Source organism: Astyanax mexicanus, chromosome 18 (assembly GCF_023375975.1).
Source record: "Astyanax mexicanus isolate ESR-SI-001 chromosome 18, AstMex3_surface, whole genome shotgun sequence".
Classification (NCBI taxonomy): domain Eukaryota; kingdom Metazoa; phylum Chordata; class Actinopteri; order Characiformes; family Acestrorhamphidae; genus Astyanax; species Astyanax mexicanus.
In genome coordinates, this window is record NC_064425.1 from 43,373,514 (window position 1) to 43,395,505 (window position 21,992).

The following is a 21,992-nucleotide window of genomic DNA, read 5'->3' on the forward strand; positions in this document are numbered from 1 at the left end:
ACAGTATATTACACAGAGCATCTTCACTATAAACACTCTAACATCTGTGATTCTACACTGTAAACCCATACGTTGTTTGAACTCAAATGATTTAAGTCTGTTTTACATAAAATTGGGTATTTCTAAACAATACTCAACTATTTTGAGTTAGTTGAACTCAGATTAGTGGGCACATATACTGTACTATTCAAACTGAGTTGAGTCTTTGAGTTGCACCAACTTATAAACGTATAATAACTGAGTTTAGTCTGTTTTGCCATTGGCAGCTTCTTTTCAATTGGCTTCTGTCACAATCAGTTTGCATACTGGGTGTGTCCAACAGTTTTTGTGTTTTAGACACTCACCATCAGTGTGTAGTGATTCCCCCCCTGGGCTACTTTAGAAATAAATCAACTTCTCCTTTAGTTGTAATAACTTGCTGTTTTAATTGATGCTAACTCAAGTTTTTATTCCCCATTACTTAAACAAATTGAGCAAATCAGCTGCCTTAAAAAAGTTAAGTAAACTCAACTTATCCAGTCTTACAGTATAATAAAAATAAAGTTAAAAAAAGTTAAATCAACTTCTTCTTTACTTGTAATAACTTGATGTTTTAATTTATGCTAATTTACGTTTTCATTACCCATTACTTAACTTTTTAAGGCAACCAGTTTCCTCAATTTTTTTAAGTAAATTCAACTTATCCGGGCTTACAGTGTACCTGTTCATGTGTACAGTGACCGGTGAGAAAGACAGATGACAGTCCTTTACACACACACACACACACACATGCAGACAAACACACACATACACACATCGTTAAATTAGGACAGCTCCAAGTTTTTCCGCACGGTTGGTTGTTCTTCTGATTTGGCAGGAGAGAGGCTGGCTGAGTTGAGTTGGCACACACACACACACACACACACACACACAGTAGGCATGCACACACACTCTCTAGGCATGCACTGATCCCAGTCTTGATACTGATTCCAATACAGAAGAGCACAAAGTGTGGAGAAAAGAAGGACACTTTCTATAGGAAACTATAAGAAAAAGGAAATTTCTCATCCCTTCTTTCTCTCTCTTTCTCTCTCTGCCTGTGTGTGTGTGTGTGTGTGTGTGTTAAGGGGGTGTATGGGCATTAATGAACTCCTGCTGGCCAGCGCTGATAAGACGGAGTGTATTTTCCACACCACTCTATTCTTCTCTTTCATCTTCATCCAGAATAATCCCCCTCTCACCTTAAACAGACCAGCATTCAGAGAGAGAGAGAGAGAGAGAGAGAGAGAGAGAGAGAGAGAGAGATAGTAAAAAAGAGAGAGAATGATAGTAAAAAAGGAGGGAGATCTTTGGTGGACAAAAGTGTTTTCCACTATTTAAACTCCATTGAGTTATTGGATACTGCAAAAAGGGGGTAGATAGGTCCAAATAAGGCTTGACCTCTCTTTCTCTATTTCTCTCTCTATTTCTCTTTCTCTTTCTCTCACTTTCTCTCCTCTACACTGGATAAAATATGAGATACAACAAGGACTTTACAACATGTATCTGGATATTCCATCCACCAGTACCCCGAGTGAAAGGATTTTTTTCTTTAGCCGGTGTTCTGTCGAGTTGTGCTACCCATCGATATGTGCTACTTAGCGGCTCTACTTAGCGCATGTGTTTTCCCTAATCATTTTAATATATATTTTTTTTCTCAGGTGCATTGTAGGATCTGGACTCATTGACTGTCATTGATTGCTTGAGTGTTACAACAATGTGTGAAAAAGTAATAAAAATACAATAAAAAAACTACAAAAATGGTTTCTCAACACCTGTATTGCCTTAACCGAACTTTACAATAAAGTACAAAAAAAAAGGTTCCTCTGTTGGTTCCGACCCTGCAATGTGATTGGCTGAGAGGTGTTCCATGAGTGCCGTTATCAGCCAGTAATGCACTGTAACCGAAGCTCGAAGCTCTCCATGTACGTATTACTCCGCCACATACTACAGGTAACCTAGCAACGATGCAGCGCTTACAAACCAAACAGCGCAGCTACAAACAGAGCAGCAATGGAACTATTACTATTACTTAACTGGCGAAGTTTTTATAACCTAACAGATCCTATTTTCTCCTCCTCCTTAACTCTAAATCTTTTAATAAACAGCAATAATGGAAAATTCGGTAAACTGTGGCAATGGAAGTCGGCCTGTGTCCTCGTACCTACGACCGCATCCCAGCAGTGCCAATATTACACATTATAACACAAACCTTGAGTGCATTATTGCTTAATTACATTTTACATTTCTTACATTCATCCTTTTATTTATATTTACAAATATCCACTACAAAAACGTATAATGTCTTAAGAAGAACAAGTGCGATTAATCACAGTTTATCAGATAAAAAAAATGTTTTAATTGACCACTAATTATTTTTATCCATTCTGTTCTATTATATTGTTTTCTATCCTAATATTCTAGCCTTGTATTTCATTCTTATTCAGAATAATGCGACAGAATGGGATTAGGTAGGTCTGGCTAAGGCCCACTCTGTCATGTACACACACACAGACACACACACACACACACGGTACCCTATACATGCATTTCTGCTTACGCTTACAGCGCTTTCATAAATTCACTCTGACACGTTTATCTGAAATTGGAGAACTTTCGTCAGACTGCCCCCGAGACTCCTCACACTCCTCACACTCCTCACACCATCTCACTAAAACTTACACTCACTTTTGCCAATTCCATCTCGTAACTCAGGCTGAAGTCGCGGTCTGACCAGTGGCCGGCTGCCAGGTCCGCTGTCTGAAGCAGCCGAGTGTTCGGGAGCACTCTGGCCGTCTCGCGGTGCTCTCGCCTCGGGGGCTGGAGAGCGCTCTCAGCAAACAACATGATGAATTTCGCATTGAAGACATAATTCAGAATTATGGAGGGTTTGAATTCTGGAGACCAGGCTTCTCTGTGAGTTAGCTTAGCGACATACAGTACCAGTCAAGTCATGTTTGGACACACCTTAAATTAAGTGATTTTTTTTTTTTATCTTGGCTTGTATTTTCTCAGTCAGTTTTATAGTTTTATGAGGTAGAGTCACCTGGAATTTCAGGCTTTCAGTTAACAGCTGTGCTGAACTCATCAAGAGTTAATTACTAGAATTCCTTGACTCTTAAAGTGTTTGAGAACATCAGTTGTGAAGGTTTGAAGAGATAGAGTTGATATAATACAGGGAAAACCTCTATTAGGTTCAGATCCATTTTGAAGCAAGAATTACTCAAGTACTAAGTAAAGAAAAAAATACTTTAAGAAGTGAAGGTCAATCAATCTGAAAAATATCAAGAAGTTTAACAAATATCCTTAAGTGTAGTCACAAAGACCATCAAAAAAGTTATGACAAAACTGGCTCTCATCAGGACCAGCCCTGTAAAGAAGAGTTAACTCAACTAAGAGCATCAGTTAAAGTAAAGTAGTGAAGAGGTAGAGTTACAGGTATACAGAGAATAGTGACTATTTGAGTAATGTTCGAATCCAGATTATGAGAAGCAACAACTACTCAACTAACTTTGAAAGTATCCTCAAGCTTAGTTGCAAAGACCCTCAAAAATGTTGAATAATGATGAAACTGGCACTCATCAGGACCGCCCCAGAAAGGAAGAGTTAAATCAAACAAGAGTTTCCTCTGTTGTACAGGATAGGTTCATCAGAGTTTCCAGCCTCAGAAACCACAAGTTAACAAACAGCTCCCCAGATAAGAGAATCTAAAAGCTTAAAAGTATTTATTTGGTTTGTTTAACACTAGTTTAAGTTACTACATGATTCATTATGTGTTCCTTTATAGTCTGATAGATCACTTCACTATTCATTTACTATGTAGTTTTCAAATAAATCAAGTTCCCCTTTAGTTGTAATAACGTGATGTTTTAATTTATGCTAACTCAAGTTTTCATTCCCCAATACTTAAATCATTTGAGTAAACCGGTTGCCTTAAAAAAGTTGAGTAAACTCAACTTATCCGGCTTTACAGTATAACAAAAAAAAAAAAAGTTAAATCAACTTCCCCTTTAGTTGTAATAACTTGATGTTTTAAGTTATGCTAACTCAAGCTTTCATTATCCATTACTTAACTTTTTTTAAGGCAACCGATTTCCTCAAAATTTTTAAGTAAATTCAACTTATCTGGGCTCACAGTGTAGTTTTATGCTGTCAGTGTTGGCAGTTCCTAAAAATAAGCTGAATGGTTTAAGAATTTTAATATATTTTTTTAATAAACTACATTTATTAAACTTAATTAAAAAAAAAACTTAATTAAAGTACTATTGTGTTGTGAGTTAAGTTAATGCCAAAAAATATATTTTTTATATATTTATTTATAGGGCCCTTAAATTTTTGTTTAGTTTAAAAGTCTAAAAGAGACGATAGACTGTTTCTACTTAAATGAAGCAGATAAGTCTTTAATATTAAATCCTTTGTAATTAATAATCCAAATAATCCAATATAATTAAGTTAATCAGCATCTCCTTCTCTCAAGCGCTCGTTCTGATTGGTGGAGATGAGATGAGCAGAGTGGACAGACAGTGTTACTGAGTATCAGCGAGACCTCCAGAGCAACAGAGCTACTCTGTAACTTCATTAACCACCTCTGTTCTTGTCTTTTGCACACAGCTGCAGGCCTGTGTGTGTGTGTGTGTGTGTGTGTGTGAGAGATTTTGAGAGGAGCTGTAATGAAATGCGATGTAATCAAACTCGTTATGGAATTAGTCAAGCAAGAGCCGAGCAAGAAATTACACTCCGCTCAGACCGGACCAAAACCGGGATAACAATTAACACCACACAATACCCCCTCCAGCTATTCCACAGAGAGAGAGAGAGAGAGAGAGAGAGAGAGAGAGAGAGAGAGAGAGAGAGAGAGAGAGAGAGAGAGAGAGAGAGAAGAGAGAGAGAGAGAGGGAGAGAGAGAGAGAGAGAGAGAGTTAAATCTCTAATTAAAACTCAAATAAAAATGAAACTGTTCCAAACACCAAGCTTTTTGGAATTGAACATTAATGCTTCATCTGTTCTCTCTCTCTCTCTCTCTCTCTCTCTCTCTCTCTCTCTCTCTCTCTCTCTCTCTCCTCTCTTATCCTCATTAATTCTTCTCATTTTTCTCCTCTCGTTTCTTCTAGCCTATTTTCCATTTTTCTATTCTCCTGTTTTCCAGTCTCATCCCTTCCCTCCTTCTGTGTTCTCTTCTCTTTCTACCCTCGTTTTTCTCACCTTAACTATTGCTTCCTTTTCTCTTTTCCTTTCATTGTCTCTTCTTCCCTCTATTTCTACTCCTGTATTTCCTCTTTTCTTATCTATTGTTTTCTCTTCTCTATTCTTTTCACCATCTCTTCTCTCTTCTCAAGTTTTCTCTTCTTATCTACTGTTTTCTCTACTTTTTTCAGCATCTCTCCTCTCTTCTATTTCTCCTCACGTTTTCTCTTCTGATCTGTTTTTCTTTTCTCCTCTTTTCCTTTTATCTTCTCTCCTCTCTTCTATTTCTCTTCACATTTTCTCCTCTCATCTGTTATTCTCTGTTCTACTCTCGTTTCCTTTTACCATTTCTATTTTCCTATTATTTCTCCTCCTCTTTCTCTTTTTAACTATTGTTTTCTCTTCTCTTTTTCCTTTTGTCGTCTTTTCTCTTCTAATTCTTTTTGTTTTTTTTTCTTTTTTTTATTCTATATATGTTTTCTTCTCTTTGTCTTTCATATTCTCTACAATTTCTACTCCTGTTTTCTCTTTTTATTTATAGTCTTCTCTTCTCCTTTGATTTATATTCTAATCTATTGTTTTGTTTCGTTCCCTGTTATCTAATACCTTATGTTTCTTTACTTTTCCTGTTTTGTAATATTTTCTCCTCTTTTCTCATCCCCTCTACTCCAATCTAATCTCTTCTTTTTCTATCTTGTGTTCTCCCTTCCTTTCTTTCTCTTTTCCCTATCTTCTTTTCTTTCTTCTTTTTTCCAAGTCTTTTAGATCCTCCCTTTTTTTCTTCCCCTTTTTATTTTCACTTCTCCACTTTTTACTTCACTTGCTTTTTGCTCTCTATTATTCTCAATTATTTCTCATTTTTTCTCAATTCTCAATTTCTCTCACTTTTATTTTTTTTGTTCGCTTTTATTCTAGTTTTTAACACTTTTCTCATTTATTATTTTTTTCTGTTCTGCTTTCTTTTTATTTTCTGTTTAGTTCATTTTTACTCCAATCTTTTTCTTCTCTTCTCTTCTCTTCTCTTTTTTATCTTCTTTTCTCTTCTGTTATCGTCTCTTATTGTTTCTTTTGTTAACTTTTCTTCTGTAATCTTCTCTTCTCGTCTCTTCTCTTTTTTTCTCTTCGTTTATCCTCTCTTCACTTGTTTCTTTTTCATCTTCTGTTCTGGAATCTTCTCTTCTATTTTCATCTTTTCTATTATCTTTTGTCTATTGTTATCTTATCTTCTCTTCTTGTCTGTTCTGTTATCTTGTCTTCTGTAAACTTCTTTTCTTTTCTCATCTCTTCTGGTACCTTATCTTCTATTGTCTTTTCTGTTATATTCTCTACAGTAATCCCTCAGCAGTATCTTCTTTTCTCTTCTCTTCTCTCCTCTTCTCTTCTCTTCTTGTCTCTTCTCTTCTCTCCTCTGTTCTATTTCTTTTTCTCTTCCTTGCTGCTTCACCATCCACCTATTTTCTCTCCTTTTATATTTTCCTAATCTTCCACATCCTCTTTCACCATTCTTACGGTTATTTCCACTTCTCTTCTCTTTATTCTCTTTCCTTTCTTTTCCTCTCGTGTATCATCTGTTTGTTTTCGTTACTTCCTACATCCCTTCCTTCCATCCTCTCCTCCTGAGGTCTTTACTTCTCCATTGAGAAGCGAGAGAAGGACAAACACTTCAGCATCCGGAGCCAAAGCAGCTAAAGCAATTACACCCAGCACTCAATACAATCAATATCAGCTCATTCACCACCCAGTGTACAACAGCCTGCAGGACTTAAACCCATTAAACACACACACACACACACACACACACACTAACAGAACAGCCCACATTTAGTGCTGATTACGTTTAAGCACCCATGTCTTACAATACAATCGAGTGTTAAACCCGCTCCAGGCTGTTAGTCTGTGTATGTGAGCATCTTTTAAACTAGGGCTGCACGATATATATCGTTTACGCATCGTCATGGCGATGTGTGCATGCGCAATAGTCGCAGACATCGCAGGATGTGCGATTCGTCACTTAAGGCAATTAAATTAAACACGTCTTGTTGCAACGTTTTGATTCTTGACACAAGAAGTAGATACACAGCGCTGTCTCTGTGTCTGTGTGAGTGATCAGGCTGCTGCTGCCTGAGATACTGAAGTGATCTATCAGACTATGAAGGAACACATAAGGAATCATGTAGTAACTTAAAAAAGTGTTAAACAAACCAAAATACTCTGTACAACAGAGGAAACTCTTACTCTTCCTTTCCTGGGGCTGTTCTGATGAGAGCCAGGTAAAAAAATAAGGTAAAAATAAGAATTTAAAAGAGTAGGAATCATAAAATCATAGCTACAAAAATCAAAGGTCACAGAACTTATAAAAATTCACCTACAGATGAATGAATAAAACTAAACCTAAACACCTAAAAAAGTGAAATATAAGTAAGCAATAACTTAAAACAATGAAACAAAAGAAAGAAACAAAAAAAAGAAATGCGAAAAAAAAAAAAAAAAAGTTAACTAAAGATAAAAATAAACAACTAAAAACATACCAAAGATCATAAAAAATTCACTGTATACCAACCCTACCAATACCTTAAGTGTTGGTATTCCCATTCCCAAGCCATCATCCCATCCCCTAAGGTATGAAGTAATCATTCCACACCAGATCATGATCACTTTACAGGATATCAGTAGCACAGTGTATTTTCCTTTTTTTACGCCTAAAGTCTTTTCAATGGGAAATCTCCATTTAAAAAGCTGCACAGCCTGGAGAAAAAACTGGGTAACGGCTTTACTCAATCACACTAAACACATCACGCGATATTCAATAAATCCTGAATAGATATCGGAGAGGATTCGGGCAGGATGTATTCATTTAGATTTATCTTTTTTATTTTTTATTTTTTCTCTGTGGGATGGAAATAGCATCCAGCTTTGTGTACAGTAAATCCACACTCAGAGCCATGAATATAGATGACAGGATAAACATGATAAGCAGGTCTCTGAGGGATCAACGCATTCATTTACAATGCGACACACACATATATACACACACTCACAAATACACACACACACACACAAATACACACAACGCTTCTGATTGACACGCACCGCTCCGTATTTCCTGTATTAGCTGTCAGACTGACACCGGGCCTTTCTTTGGCGGAGACAGGGAAAGCAGAAGAGCTACAGAAGGAGATAAACATCAGTTCATGAGCAGCAGTTTATCTTTCTGTACTGTTTTCTTTATATATATATATATATATATATATTTATATATAATTTTATTTTTCTTCAATTTTCCCACCCATCCAACTGCCTCCCATCACTAGTGATGCCCAAACACAAGTAAGATGAAGACCAGCATCACAGCGCTAACTCTCGGAGGAAAGCGCAGCGACTCGGTTCTGATACATCAGCTCACAGACGCAGCCTTGTGCTGATCCGCATCACCCTAGGAGTGATGAATAGGGGCAAAGAGCGCCATATACTGTACTGTACCCACCCAGAAAGAGCAAGGCAAACTGTGCTCTCTCTCAGGGCTCCGGCAGCTGATGGCAAGCTGCATAACTGGGATTCGAAACAGCGATATCATGATCATAGTGGCAGCACTTTATAGCCCCCTCTCCACACTCTTTTCTTTAGATTTAGGATCATAAACAAGTGTATTACAGCAACAATCATCAGATTTAACATCACTACATCGCTAATGGCCAATTATATTTTATGTAAGATACAAAAACATGTTAAATGCTAAAAAACATATAGTCTACATGCAGAAATAAACTGAATATGCAAATTCTCTCTCTCCTCAAATTTTATTAATTATTTGCAAGAATGTATCTCCTATTATAAGCTATCAAGAACTTATGCACCTGCTTAATTTAGTTTAAAGGATTATTGTTATTATTTTTAATATTCTTATTATGTATATATTAAGTTCACTAAACTTAAAATTAAATTTCTTAGATAATCGGATACAACTAAAGTTTTGAGTTTAGTTTTACAGTTGATTTGTGCATGCAGTTAGCACTTGTATATATATATATATATATATATATATATATATATATATATATATATATATATATATATATATGTATATATATATATATATATATATATATGTAAAGGTTCAATTAGCAGGGTAAGAGCACAGTTCTGCTCTAAATATTGCAATGCACACTATAACATTATGGGAGACATACCAGAGTTCAAAAGAGGACAAATTGTTGGTGCACGTCTTGCTGGAGCATCTGTGACCAAGACAGCAAGTCTTTGTGATGCAGCATCAAGAGCCAAGGTATCCAGGGTAATGTCAGCAGCATACCACCAAGAAGAACCAACCACATCCAACAGGATTAACTGTGGACGCTGTAAGAGGAAGCTGTCTGAAAGGGATGTTCGGGTGCTAACCTGGATTGTATCAGAAAACATAAAACCTAAACATAAAATGTGCACCTCAACTCTCCTGTTTCCACCAGAACTGTCCGTCACCACAATCAATTATTGTGCTCTAAAACCAAGTGTTTTACATTCATTGTCCAACCCTTGTATATTAATATATATATATATATAGATATATATAGATACGCTTTCATATTAGCCTTATAGCTCTAGCCCAAAAACTAAAGAAGCAAAACTTCAGAGAGTAAACCCATCTCATCTGATGGACTACATCAGTGGTGGGGGGAAATGGTGTGCATTAAGTTTTTCGCTGAACTATCACTTTAACCTTATTTAAGGCTGTCAGCGGCGCGACGCCCTGCAGCCCCCGGTCAGTTCCAGTTTCAGACAGAACTAATCTACGGCTCGGAGAGGAGATATAAATCTTTAACACATTTACCACATCTCTATCTGGGCTTCAGCTCCACACATTCATCACCTTCCAGACAAAACACACTTAATCAACGTTTACTGTCTCCCAGAGGCTAGATAAACACTGACACCGTGCACACACTCGCACAAACACACACTGCCGGCACACACATTCATCCTGCGCCGAATTGGCCGGGGGAAATCTGGGCCCGCCTTGTTTGATAGCTCTATCTGAAAGGTGCGGCGCTGTGGGTCATTAAAGTGGACGCTGTGTTTGCAAGAGTACACTTGTAAGAGTGCCACACACACGCACACACACATTTATACATGTATTCGTCCACAAAAAGACAGATATACACACATAAATGCCAACGTACAACACTGGCAGATGCAATTACCGGCCATTATATCAGAAACACCATCATTTAGCCGCTCACTGTGCGTTTACAGTAACTGATTGTAGCTAATTTTAGTATATTTATGGGCTTTTTTTATATGTGTTATAGCTACAGTATATGCTGGGAGTCCAATCCAGAGTCACACCATGGACGCATCAAACACCACACACTGTTACACCACTTTGTTTTTGCCCATAGTATAATCCACAATGTCACACCACTGACCCATAACTTTCTACATCGTTACACATTTGACTAATGAGACACTGTACACTGTTACACCTTTGATTCACAGTACATTATGCACTATAACACCACTGACCTATAATACAATCCACACTGTTACACCACTGACCCATAACTTTCTACATTGTTACACCTTTGATTCACGGTACATTACATACTGTTACACCACTGACCTATGATACAATCCACACTGTTACACCACTGACCCATAACTTTCTACATTGTTACACCTTTGATTTACGGTACATTACGCACTGTTACACCACTGACCTATAACACAAGCCACACTGTCACACCAACTTTCTGCACCTTTGACTAATGGGACACTGTACACTGTTCTTTACATATTACACACTCTTACACCACTGACTTGTAACGCAATCCACACTGTCACTCCATTGACCCATAACATTCTACATCATTACACCTTTGACTAATGGGACACTGTTCACTCTTACACCTTCGATTCATGGCACATTACACACTGTTACACCACTGACTTATAACAAAAAAATCACACTGTCACACCACTAATGGGAGACTGTACACTGTTACACCTGTTGATTCCTTACATATTGCACACTGTTACACCACTGACCTGTAACACAATCCACACTGTCACACCATTCTAAATTGTTACAACTTTGAGCGGTGACACACTGTACACTGTTACACATTTGATGATGGCACATTAAACACTGTTACACCACTGACCTGTAACACAATTCACACTGTCACACCATTGACCCATAACATTCTACATCATTACACCTTTGACTAATGTGACAGTGTACACTCTTACAACTTTGATTCATGGCACATTATACAATGTCACACCACTGACTCATAACACCAAATGTAACAGAATCTACACTGTTTAATGCCAATGAACCCATTAAGCTCTTAACCAACTCCAAACTGCTACAATTTTGACTCGTAACACATCCTACACTTTTACATCTTTAACCAATAGCATATTCCACACTGTAACACCATACACCCATAACAATCCATACTGTTACACTTTTGACCCATACCTCATTTCACTCTGTTACACCGTTGACCTGTAACCCTCAAAAATACAGATGCACACACACATAAATGGCAACTTACGCCATGTATTGTGTCCTAGCCTCTTGAAGCTGGCCAAATTACTGGCCATTATATCGGAAACACCATAATTTAGCTGCACACTGTGGGTTTACAGTGATACAGTAACTGATTGTAGGCAATTTGAGAATATTTATGGGGTTTTTTACACATTTACAAGTATCACAGCTCAGTCAACAGTCCAAAATATCCAGATAAGAGCAGCTCTCAGATCAGAAACTATAATCAGTGTTTATGAGAAGACAAATTACACCTGAAAAGGCAGGATTTTTGGGTAAACTACTCAAAATAAAAGAGCCAAACCCTTAAGAACTCATAAGAAATGACAGCATAAGATTATCTGGGGGTGGGATAAGCTGCCCAGCCCATGTCTGAGGGCCATATCCGGCCCCAGCAGGGAGGAAATGATCTCAGCTGGGTTTCCTGGTGGTGTGGGGATTGGCAGACGGTCATGTCGGGGAGCTGCAGCCAATCTGAAAGGTTAGTCCAGGTCAAAATGTGCTGGTCCCACAATGATGCACTCAGACCTGAAGCCAAAACAGAGCAAGAAGGATTTGCTTCCAGGTTTAGAACAGAGAAAGAGCCGTCAGAGGGAGAATTTAATGACTTAGAAATACTAAGATTTCCAAAAATCATCTAAAACACTGTCTACAAACACTGACCTGTAACACACTCCACACTGTTACGTCCTTGACCTACAGTATAAAACATTCAATGTCACACCATTGACCTCTAACACATTCCACACACTGTTACACCTTTTACTTTTACCACATTCCACAATGTTACAACATTGATCTACACTAGAACACTCAATGTCACACCATTGACCTACAGTATATGACACTCAATGTCACACCATTGACCTCGAAATCATTCCACGCACTGTTAAACCTTTCTAGCAACATATTTCACAACGTTATAACCTTGACCTACACTAGAACACTCAATGTCACACCATTGACCTACAGTATAAGACCCTCAATGTCACACCATTGACCTCGAAATCCTTCCACACACTGTTACACCTTTTACTTTTACCACATTCCACAATGTTATAGCCTTGACCTACACTAGAAAAGCACTCAATGTCACACCATTGACCTCGAAATCATTCCACGCACTGTTAAACCTTTCTAGCAACATATTTCACAACGTTATAACCTTGACCTACACTAGAACACTCAATGTCACACCATTGACCTACAGTATAAGACCCTCAATGTCACACCATTGACCTCGAAATCCTTCCACACACTGTTACACCTTTTACTTTTACCACATTCCACAATGTTATAGCCTTGACCTACACTAGAAAAGCACTCAATGTCACACCATTGACCTACAGTATATGGCACTCATTGTCACACCAGTGACCTCCAACACATTCCTCACACTGTTACACCTTTTACTTTTACCACATTCCACAATGTTATTGCCTTGACCTACACTAGAAAAGCACTCAGTGTCACACCATTGACCTACAGTATATGGCAATCAATGTCACACCATTGACCTCTAACTCATTCCACGCACTGTTACACCTTTCTAATAACATATTTCACAACGTTACAACCTTGATCTACAGTATCAGACATTCAAAGTCACACAATTGACCTCTAAAACATTCTACCTGCTGTTATACCTCTTATAGCACTTTTCAAAATGTTACACCATTGACCTCTAACTCATTCCACACACTGGTACATCTTACTTATAGCACATTCAACAACATTGCACAATTGACCTACAGTTTACGACACTAAATGTCATACCACTGACCTCTAACACACATTCCACACACACAGTTACACCTTTCTAATAACATATTTCACAATGTTACAACCTTGACCTACACTATAAAACTCTCAATGTCACAGCATTGACCTCTAACACATTCCACCCACTGTTTTACCTCTTACTATTAACATATTCCACAATGTCACACCATTGACCTATATTATAAAACTCTCAATGTCACACCATTGACCTATAACAAATTCTACACTGTCACACCCTTAAACTACAGTATAAGACACTCAATGTCACACCATTGACCTCTAAGACATTTCACATACTGTTATACCTTTCTTATAACACATTCCACAATATTACACCCTTGACCTACAGTATAGACACTCAATGTCACACCACTGACCTCTAACACTTACCACACTGTCGCATAACTCAACTTTTAAACACAACACATTGTCTCACATTTTATTGGTCACACATTCCACACTGTTACACCCTTGACATACAGGATAAGACACTGAATGTCACACCACTGACCTCCAACACATTCCACACTGTTACACAACTCAACGTTATAACAAACTACATAACACTGTCTCACATTTTATTGGTAACATATTACACACTGTTTTACTCTTGACCTGCAGTGTCACACCACTGACCTTTAACACATTCCTCAATGTTACACCCTTGATCTACAGTATAAGACACTCATTGTCACAGCATTGACCTCTAACACTTTCCACCCACTGCTACACCTCTTACTTTTAACACATTCCAAAATGTTACACCCTTGACCTATAGTCTAAGACACTCAATGTCACACCATTGACCGCTAACAAATTATACACTGTCACACCCTTTAACTACAGTATAAGACACTCAACGTCACACCATTAAGCTCTAACATACAGTATTCCACAAATTGTTACACCTCGTATTTACAACATAACACATTCCACAATGTCACACCTGTGTCCTACAGTATACGACACTCAGTGTCACACCACTGACCTCTAACACATTACAGACACTGTTGTAGCACTAAACTATACATTTTATAACACTATCACACAATGACCTTAAAAACAAAAACTAAACCATGTTACATCACTGACCCGTGCCACACACTACAGGGTTACACCACTGACCTGTAATACACTTTACACTGTAACACTACTGACCTTCAATACATTCAATGCAGAAGACTCCACATGCATATACAGTACCACTGTGCAGCATTCTTTAACTTCCTTGGGTTATGGCAAAAGTCACGGGACAGCAAGAACACTCCGAACAACGTGTCGATGGGCTACAGTCAGTAACTGTACACCTATATTGATGGATTTCACTGATAAAACAGGTTTAAATACAAGGTGGTGACTCTGCAAAATCTGGCAACCCGGTGTATAAATACACACAGAGCCGTGCTAATTACTGTTTCCCCAGCCCTCATTAGGAAGATTCTTCACATTCTGAAATAATAAACAGAAGCCAAGGCAGTTTTCTCATTAACAACATACTGCGAGACTCAACACACACACACACACACACACACACACACACACACACACACACACACACACACACACACACAAACGCTGGCACACACACACACACACACCTCCTGTTAATGAATCTGTTAATGAAGAGAAAGAGAGAGAGAGATATATACACAAAAAACACGAGTTTATGACTCTAAAAGTGTGCTAATTTGTGATTTTCTGGACAGTCCATCTTTATAAGAACGCTGCCAAACAATGCTGAGCCCAACTCACACACCGGCACACACATATGGATCAGTTTCCTCATTACAGTAATTAAAGAAACACTCAAATCCCTGGTTTCTATACGGACAAACGTATTGGAACATCTGCTAAATCCTGTTTTTATTTTGTTATTATTCTAGTAGAACAATTAGTGCTATCACTTTAGTTGGATGGTCAGTTTTGGATGCCTCATAGATACTCATTATTCAACTAACATTAAAATGAATACATTGTAAATCCATACATTGTTTGAACTCAAATGATTTAAGTCTGTTTTACACAAAATTGGATATTTTTAAACAATACTCAACTATTTTGAGTTAGTTGAACATTTGTGGGCAAATATATATATATATATATATATATATATATATATATATATATATATATATCCAATCTTTGAGTTGATCCAACTTATAATAAATTACATTAACAGCTTCTTTTCCATTGGCTTCTGTCACAATCTATTTGCATACTGGGTGTGTCCAACAGTTTTTGTGTTTAAGACACTCACCATCAGTGTGTAGTGATCCCCCCCCCCCCCCGGCTACTTTAGAAATAAATCAACTTCTCCTTTAGTTGTAAAAACTTGTAAAAAAGCAAACCGGCTGCCTTAAAAAAGTTAAGTAAACTCAATTTATCCGGTCTTAGAGTATAACAAAAATAACAAAAAAGTTCCTTTAGTTGTAATAACTTGATGTTTTAAGTTATTCTAACTTAAGTTTTTATTACCCATTACTTAACTTTTTTAAGGCAACCAGTGTCCTCAATTTTTTAAGTAAATTCAACTTATCCAATCTTACAGTGTATGCTAACCTTAACCCTGAACCTTAATGTCACGTCTCCAGTCTCTCCTTTCACACTCCCGAACTCCATTTCCCATGAACCCACTGGTGATGACGTCACTGGCAGCCGCTCACCTTCACCCAATCGCTTTACGCTCCCCCGTTCAGAGTCACCTGTGTTCTAAGTTGTTCCGGTTCATAGTAATTCTATGTTTTGTATATATAGGGTTCTGTTAGCATATGTTCTTTGCGAGGTATTGTCGACTCATGTTGCGTACTGAGCGCTTTTCCAAACCTTTTTCTGCCTGCCCTTTTGTTATGACCCTTTTTCCTGTATTACGGATTTTGCCTTTTGTCTTTGCCCTTATCGGATTTGTTGTATTATCGGACTGTCTCTCTGGCTTCGGATCTTGGACAGTTTTCACTACTACGTCTTCTGTTTATACTGTGAGTTCTGTTCAATCTGTTATCTGGCTGTGTTATTCTGTTTACGGCTCTGTAAATAAACCAGTCTTTACCTTTTATTTGGCAAGCGTCACCCCTATCTGTCTGGTGTTTCACTTAATTCAACCCTAAAACCTTTCCCTAAAATTAACCTAAAATTAAAATCTAAAATCTAAAATCTAAATCTCTTAAGGGTTAAAGCGACAGTAATACACAGTAATAATTGTGAATGAATGTATAAAATGACTACATGAGTCCAATTTCCAAAGACTGGATAGAGTTTTCTACCCCAGATATGAGGCTCACACGGGTTGCCAGATTGACTAATTACTCTGTAGCTGATCAGTGAACATATACAGTGGTATGAAAGAGTTCGGGCACCCCTGATCATTTTCATGATTTTCCTTCTCAGAGATTTCATCTGCAGTTTCCACTGTGAGGAACAGAGTGAGGAAATGGAAGAACCACAGACACAGTTCTAGATAAAGACCTGAAGCTGCAGAACAAGAAAAATCTCAGATAATCAGAGGAGAAGGATGGTGAGAACAGTCACTGTGCATCGTTCACTATTCACTATTCACTATTCACTATTCAGCGCACTTTGCACAAGGACTTATCTTACCTATCACAGTACCACACTGGAATTCAGGCTGTACTGATCAAGACATTAACCTGCCTCTAATTTGTGTTCCTTATAAAAAGTGTTCTTAAAATGGTTAATCCAAAATTAAATGTACCACTAATGGTCCTCATGGTTCCTAAAAAATCTTTATTACTCTATTTAAAGGACCTATACCCTTTTAAAAATGCTATTAACAAGTTATGTACACATTCTTTAACTGAAATTTGCTCACAACACACTGAAGACTAGAATAAAATGGACAGGAAGTCCCTCAAGACTGTTTCTATTGGTCCATTCATCATGAAATTCTTCCACTGGAGCAGCTGGAGTTCTCCAACAGTGAGGAAAAATGAGCTGTGATGCTTTTATTGGACAGCAAAAAGACATCGAGCCTGTGTGTGAGTGTGTGTGAGTGTGTGTGACAGACAGTCATTTCATATAGGGGTGTGTGTCTAATGTGTTTGATGTCTGTGCCAATACAGAATGTGCAGTAGATTCATATATACGGTAAATGAAGTGTGGAAATGTGTTTGAATCATTAAGGACTAAGGACACACACACACACACACACACACACACACTCACACACACACACACACTCACAGTTACATAATTCTAATTAAATGAGCACCAAACAACTTGATTTTTGCTGACTCCACCCTCAGCTTAAATTTGAAAAAGGCTAAAAAATGGGAGGGGTTGTTTGGGAGGGGCACTGGGTGATGTATGGGTTTAGGGACGGGGCAGGAGAGAGATCTAATTGGCGGAGGCAGGAATTACCACAATAAAAGTGTTTTTTAAAAGTAAGGAAATGTTTATAAAAAAAAGAACTGGTATGTTTTATTACTTTAAAGGAACATATTTCAGTTATTAATAGAAATATATTGTTAAGGGGTTAGTGCCTTTATAAATACATCCGGTCAAACATGTAGATCTCAAAATAAGGCTGTCAAATTCTGTGAAACTAAAAGACTAATAAACCATATTTTCTGGTATTTGTTCATTTAAGAGTAGCCCAGAGCCCAAATAACAATACATAACAATAAATTAATTTATATGAAAATGTATAAAAATATAAATTATAAGATTATACTTTAAAAAGAAAGAGAAAGAAAGAAAGAAAGAAAGAAAGAGAAAAAGAGAAGTTGTGTTCTTTTAAAGGCCAACATTTTATCCTGTGTGTGTGTGTGTGTGTGTGTGTGTGTATCTGTGTGTGTGTGTGTGTGTGTGTGTGTGTGTGTGTGTGTGTGTGTGTGTGTGTGTGTAAGGTAAGAAGAAGAGATAGGTCAGAGTGAGTTTAGTCCCCCAGGCTTTATACCTCTCACTTACCACTTACATTACATATCATCTCTCTCTCTCTCTCTCTCTCTCTCTCTCTCTCTCTCTCTCTCTTTCTCCTCCATCCTCCTTTTCACTTCTCATTCAATCTCTTTTTCCTTTCTATTGTCTTTCTATCCACATTTGTCTTTCTTTATCTTTTTTCTTTGTCTTTTCTATCTCTATCTATTCTGCTTCCTATTTTCTCTTTTCTCCTCTCTCTTTCTCTATTCATATCACTTTCTCACTCTTGTACCCCTTCACCTTTTTTGTTCTCTCTCTTCTTTTTTCACCCTCTCTTACTCTCACATTCTCTTTCTCTCAAAGTTCTCACCATTCACTTTTACCCCCTCTTGTACTCTCACCCTTTCATACTCTCACTTTTACCCTCACTTACATTCTCTCACTCACTCTCACCCAGTCTTATTCTCTCACTCTCTCTTGCTCTCTCACATTCTCTCACATTCTATCACCCTCATCCCCTTACATTCTCTCACTCTCTCACTCTCACATTCTCTCTCTCACCCTCTATTGTACTATCACTCTCTCTTGCTCTCTCTCACATTCTCATTTTCATTCTCCTTTGTGCTCTCACACTCTCTCCCTTACATTCTCTCACTCTCTCACTCTCACATTCTCTCTCTCACCCTCTCTTGTACTATCACTCTCTCTTGCTCTCTCACATTCTCTCACTCACTCACATTCTCTCACTTTCACCCCCGTACATTCTCTCACTCTCACATTCTCTCCCTCACACTCCCTTGTACTCTCTCTCTCTTGCTCTCTCACATTCTCTCACTCACTTACTCACTCACTCACTCTCACTCACTCACATTCTTTTACCCCTTACATTCTCTCACTCTCTCAATCTCACATTCTCTTTCTCACCCTACCTTGTACTCTCACTCTCTCTTGCTTTCTCGCATTCTCTCACATTCTCTCAATCTCGCTCCCTTACATTCTCTCACCCTCTCTTGTACTTTCACTTTCAACCTCTCACTCTCTCACCTTCACTCTCACCCTTACTTGTTCTCTTAATCTCGACCTTTCACTCTCTCACTCTTTCACTATCTCTTGTTGTCTCACCTTCTAACTCTCTTTCAGTCTCATCTTCTCTTGTTTTTTCACTCGCACTATCTCTCTCACTTGTTCTTTAATTCTCCAACTCTCTTACTCCTGTCTTGTTCTCTCTCTCTCTCTCTCTCTCTCTTTCTCTCTCTCTCTCTCTCTCTCTGTGAGGATCTGTGAGGAAGCACTGCAGGGAATAAATGAAGGAGGGATGAAAATGGAAAGAAAAAAAGCACTCGTCCGCAGGACTCACCTGACCCCATTAAATACCCCCTCATCAGGCATCCCGGGGTCGGTGGGCGGGGTCACAGGAGCCTGTGCATTACTGTGAGTCCGCGGACAGAGTGGACAGAGTGTGTTCTGCTATATTTAGAGTTAATGCAGTTTTGAGTCAGAGTCATTACAGCCTGGAGGAAGATGGAGGGAGGGAGCGGCTGGGCTCTGTGGGGGTGATGGAGGTGTTGGGGTGTTGGGGATGATGGTGGGGGGTCAAGGAAACATTACCTTTTAGTCTTTTTTATATATTTAGATAAACTCTTTATTTTATTAAGGAACAGTAAAGTCAATCTGATAAAGTACTGCGTTGTAAGGGTATATATAAGTTTTCAGTGATGTTTCTAAAGCAACTAAGGCTAGGTGCAGCAGCATTAGCATTAGCTGCTAGCTGCTAGCTCCCTGGTTAACTGGAACACTCAGGCTTCCTCAGTCTAGCGCTTTTGAGCGACATTTAAGTCCTGCCAGTGCTGTGGTTAGCGGCTAATGCTAATGCAAATGATAATGCTGCTGCACCCAGCCTTAGTGCTGGAGCAACTTCAGTAAGAAAACTCAATCCCAAGACAAAATATTGCAAATCTAAGCTTACTGTAAATAAACGGAAGTGCTTTTCTGATGCAAATAAGAGGAGAGAAATCCCTCATCACTTCTAGGGTGATGTGGATCAGCACAAGGCTGCATCTGTGAGCTGATGTATCAGAACCGAGTCGCTGCGACTGTGATGATGCTACTCTGCAAATCTGCTTCAGCAGCAGTTTAAAAAGAGGAGGAGTCTAATTCACATGTGTCTGAGGAGGAGGTGTGTGCTAGTCTTCACTCTCCTGGTGTTTAGGGCATCACTGGTGATAGGGGTCCTAAAGAGTCCTAATGAGTGGATTGGATAGTTGGCCATGTAAATTGGGGAGAAAATGGGAAAAAAAAATTGAAATAAAATTTAAAAAGAAAAGAAGGAAAACATGGCGACACCCTTGCTCACTTCAATTTAGGCTGCATCCTTAATATTGTAGCTTAATGTGCCTTAATTTAATTTAATGCACCTTATATACAAAAAATTAGACGTATAAACCAGAAAATAGACGTACCTCCATAGTGCGCCTTATAGTGCTTATTTTGTTCACTATGTGACCAGCTGTGGACTCTCTGGAGAGTTTGTTCTTTGTTCTGAGCACTTATCATACCCCCTTCCCTTCATCTCTTTCATCAGCCTCTTCTGAATGCTGGCCTCTGATTGGCTGTTTGTCTTTTGGGTGCTGAGCCACTGCCAACAAAGACAGGACATCTGACGCACTCGCTCAGCACATCAGACACCTGCTATCATACCGGTTTCAAAGCCCACCCACATACACAATTCATGTCTCAGATGCCTTCAGCTTTAAAGCCAGCCTTCATCGTGATCTGTCACCCCCCCGTTCATCCACGCTGCCCAAAAGTGACCTGACAACTGAAGCCCATTAGGGGTCGCAGAGTTCTTTAAATAGCACTTGTCCCTAATGGGCATTTTGTTCATCCAGCGATGAAGAAGAAGCATTTCTTCTTCTTTCTATTTTTTTTATCAGTCCGATAAGAAGCGAGCGCTTTTCCCTGGTGGGTAAGAGCACTGCTTGGTACAATTAGTGTTGCAACATTAATTAAGGTCATTTAGATACAGAAATAAACACTGATTTTAGTAGAAAATGCAAAAACATCCTCAAGGTTAATTCTTTAGAATTGTGCGCAGGGTGATGTTTACCCAAATCATCCCAAATAAAGTTTTAATTGGGACAAAAAAGAACATTATTATAACAAATAATGAATTAATATTGCACATACATTTATTTGGGTGGATTTCACTAAATTCCAATTATGAATGAATGAATAAATGAAGTTTAACTTCAAGTATAGCGCCTTTCTAGAAACATTTTTACACACAACCATTTATACTCAGCACTCATCATCCACACAGCCAATAGCAGCCAATAGCGTACAGCATACTCTCAACCGGAAACAACCACGTCCACCTGGAGGACTGCATCCAAAACTACAGCATTTACCCAAGACAGAGTGCCAATCCATCTCAGGGCACACAGTTATATATATATATATATATATATATATATATATATATATATATATATATATATATATATATATTTTTTTTTTTTTATACATACACAAACTTACATACATACCACATACATACACATATTCACCAGGATCAGTTTAGAGT

General features: G+C 38.2%; 1 protein-coding gene across 1 annotated transcript in view; it reads right to left on the minus strand.

The window, feature by feature from the left end:
• clstn2b (calsyntenin 2b) overlaps positions 1–21,992 on the minus strand; it is a 155,404-nt gene that overhangs the window by 75,911 nt on the left and 57,501 nt on the right. The gene's annotated exons all lie outside the window — the stretch shown is intronic.